Raw genomic sequence first — 3,947 nt, 5'->3', positions numbered from 1 at the left:
AGGTAATAGGTACTACCTCATCTACTTCCCATCCCACAATTAATTAGATCCTAATCATGCAATGTGTGAGGATTGATCTAATGCAATAAAACAGGGTAGTAGAAAAGGTATGATCAAAGTGTTACTTGCCTTGCTGATGATCCGGGAAACCTAGCGATTCGAAGTAACAGGCGGCGCACTCCGGATACTCTATCGCAGACAAACAAACAAGCATACAATAAGTACTCAACTAATGCACAGGTAAAACTCAAATAAGAGATCTAACCAGAAGGTTCAACTTAAGAACTCTAGTTGGCAAAAAGAATCAAATCGAACGAAGCAACGAAAGTCAAACGGCGGAAGAAAACAACTTCGTTCTAGTAATCTGGATCTAGGGCAAATTTTATAGTAGAAAAATCTTGTTTAAGTTGGTTAAACGGATAGAGGGTTTCGAGACGAAACTCTAGGCGCTTGAATCGCCTGATTCCGATAAACGAGCGAAAAGTTAAACTAAAACGAAAATCGGATCAGGAATCAAGATCAAAAAATTGCGGATTTAATCCGAGAAAAAGAAAACGACAAACGGATTAACGAATGAACGTTCGTTATCCAGATCTAAATGATGAACGTGTTCGTTTAAACAAACAAACGAGCGAACGTTCGTTATTTAACCTAAACCGAAAAAAACCGACGGAAAACCAATTGGTTTTCTAAAAAAACGGGCGGCACGGATTACGAGGCGGCGGCGAACCTCGGCGGCGCAGCGGGGCGGCGGATCCGGCGGGCGGCGGCGCGAGCGGCGGCGGTGGCGCTGGCGGCTGGTGAGGTAACCAAGCGTTTCTTCAACTCCTGAAAACTAGCCTCACACTCCTCCGTCCATATGAACTTGGTATCTTTCTTCAGCAACTCCCTCATAGGCTTCGCAATCTTTGAGAAATTCTCAATAAACCTCCGGTAGTATCCTGCGAGTCCAAGAAAACTCCGGATCTCTCCAACTGTTGTTGGGGCTTCCCACTTGGTCACGGTTTCAACTTTAGTGGGATCAACTGCTATACCTTCTCCAGATATAACGTGTCCGAGGAATCCTACTTCCTTCAACCAAAACTCACATTTGCTGAACTTGGCATATAATTGATGTTCTCTGAGCTTTCCAAGTACCAAACGCAAATGTTCCTTATGCTCCTCTTCATTCTTCGAATATACCAGGATATCATCAATGAACACTACGACGAACTTATCCGAAAACTCCATAAACACTTTGTTCATCATGTTCATAAAATAGGCAGGCGCGTTAGTCAGACCAAATGACATAACGGTATACTCATACAGCCCATACCTAGTGGTAAAAGCTGTCTTCGAAATATCCTGTTCTCGAATCTTCAACTGGTGGTATCTTGATCGCAAATCGATCTTGGAAAATACTTTAGCTCCTTGCAATCGATCAAACAGATCGTTGATCATTGGTAGTGGGTACTTGTTCTTGATCGTTACTTCGTTCAATCCTCGGTAATCAACAACCATCCTTAACGATCCATCCTTCTTCTCCACTAGAAGTACTGGCGATCCCCAAGGCGAAGAACTTGGGTGAATATATCCCTTATCCAGTAACTCCTTAATCTGCTTCTTAATTTCCACCAAATCCTTTGCTGGCATCCTATATGGTCTCTTTGATATTGGCCCTGTGCCTGGCAATAGCTCAATCAAAAACTCAATATCTCTATCCGGTGGCATGCCTGGCAACTCCTCTGGAAATACATCAGGAAAATCCCTTACCACTGGTACTTCCTCCAGCACAATTCCTGTTAGGCAATTTACTTGGGTCCTCTTTGGCACATGCCGGGATACATACTTGATCCTTCTCCCTTCTGGTGTGGTAAGAAAAATTGACTTACTAGCACACTCAATATTCCCTTCATACTTTGATAACCAATCCATGCCTAATATCACATCCAATCCTTGAGATTCCAATACTACTAGGTCTGAGGGAAAAACATAGTTACCAATCCTTAATGGTAACCGATCACACCATAGACTAGCCACATACTCTGCTCCTGGCGAGGTTACTAACATGGGTGACCTAAGGGCTTGGGTTGGTAGGTTATACTTATCCACAAATCCCCTTGAGATGTATGAATGCGATGCACCAGTATCAAAAAGAACGAGTGCAGTAAATGACTTAACCAAAAACTTACCTATTATTGCATCGGGCTGAGCTTCAACCTCCTCCACGCTAACGTGGTTCACTTATCCCCTGTTAAAAGGGTTCGGCTTCTTCCCAGAACTTCCATTGCCATTTTGGCCTTCAGGACATTCATTGGCATAATGTCCTGGCTTCGAACACTTATAGCAAGTGACTTGGCTCAAGTCCTTCTTGGCTGGGGTTGATGGGTTGGTGCGGTTCTGGCCGTTGCTTCCTCCATTGCCATTACCATTCTTAGTGCCATTGTGATTGTGCGAGCTACCTCCCCCATGGGTATGCTGAAAATGTCCTCCCGGTCTAGGGGTAAAACGTGGCTTCTGCTGAGCTCCTGAATTGTACTTTCCTTGTCCATACTTCCTCTTGCGATTCTCAATTTGCTGCTGCTTCCCTTCAATCATAAGAGCACGATCTACCAACTCCTGGTAGTTGTTGAAGGTTTCTACCATCAACTGCATGCTCAACTCATCATTCAGTCCTTCCAGAAACTTCTCCTGCTTAGCTGCATCCGTAGCGACGTCATCTGGGGCATAACGTGCTAGCTTACTAAACTCCTCCACATACTGGCCAACTGTCCGTCCTCCTTGGCGCAAGTTACGAAACTCACGCTTCTTCATGGCCATAGCTCCTGCTGAAACATGGGCAGTACGGAAAGCCTGCTGAAACTGGTCCCATGTGACAGTGTCGACTGGGAAGGTGGCTGTGAAATTCTCCCACCATGATGTTGCGGGTCCTTCTAACTGATGTGCGGCAAACTTCACCTTCTCCGCATCTGTGCATCCTGCTGTGGTCAACTCCCTAGCTGTCTTGCGGAGCCAATCATCTGCTACTATCGGCTCGGTGCTACTGGAAAACACCGGCGGATTCAGCCTAAGAAAACGGGCTAAGTGGTCAACAGGTGGTGGTGGTGGTGGTGGGTTGTTGTTGTTGTTCCCCTGGTTCTGATTCTGGACTAGCAACTGCATCAATGTGTTCTGCTGCTGGATCAACTGGGTGAGCTCCGGTGGGAAAACAAATCCGGGGTCACGTCTCGGAGGCATCTAAGGGTTTTAGAAAAGATGAGATATAAGAATAGAGAGGGTCTAAAGAGAAAACACTACCCATATGCACATGAGGCAAAAGCAAACAATTCACTTCAATCAATCAACCAAAGGCATACATTCGATCTAACTATCGCAAAAGTGCTCGGACTACTATATTTACATGGTGGACTACTACTACTGGTGAGGTGGTCTATTAGAAATATTCTACGGTTGTTGACTCCATAATATCTGCTCCAGCTTTATCAACATAGTCATCATCGCTACTATCTGCTTCTGAGTCGGTGCCGTCGATGATGATGTAGTCTTCCGGGCTAATCTCCTTGGGTTCTTCGTCTTCCTCTACTGGCGTCGGGCCTCCCATAAATATTCCAATCTTCTTTGTTAGGTCGGCATTCTTATCCACCAATACTTCAATTTCCTCTTCATAATCTTCACGTGTAGCCTTGAGTTCTTCCTCCAGTTCCTTGATTCTGGTCTTAGCCTTCTTCAGATCTATCATGTCGGCGCACATCTGGTTCTCCTGTTGTCGAATGTGCTGGTTTAACTCTTGGATAAAAGCTGCAATTGATCTATCATTCCTGGTGCTGATCATCTCCCAGTGTTCATCTCGGCGCCCACAAATCTGGTAGATAGTATCCCTAAGATTCTTGCGGTAGACTTCTCCAATGCGTCCCATGGTGATGTGAACCGCCATGCTCTTTCCTAGACTCCAAGTTGGTGCATCAAAA

The sequence above is a fragment of the Triticum urartu genome, chromosome 4, assembly GCF_003073215.2.
Source record: "Triticum urartu cultivar G1812 chromosome 4, Tu2.1, whole genome shotgun sequence".
Classification (NCBI taxonomy): Eukaryota; Viridiplantae; Streptophyta; class Magnoliopsida; order Poales; family Poaceae; genus Triticum; species Triticum urartu.
Note: the sequence above shows the minus strand (reverse complement) of the source record.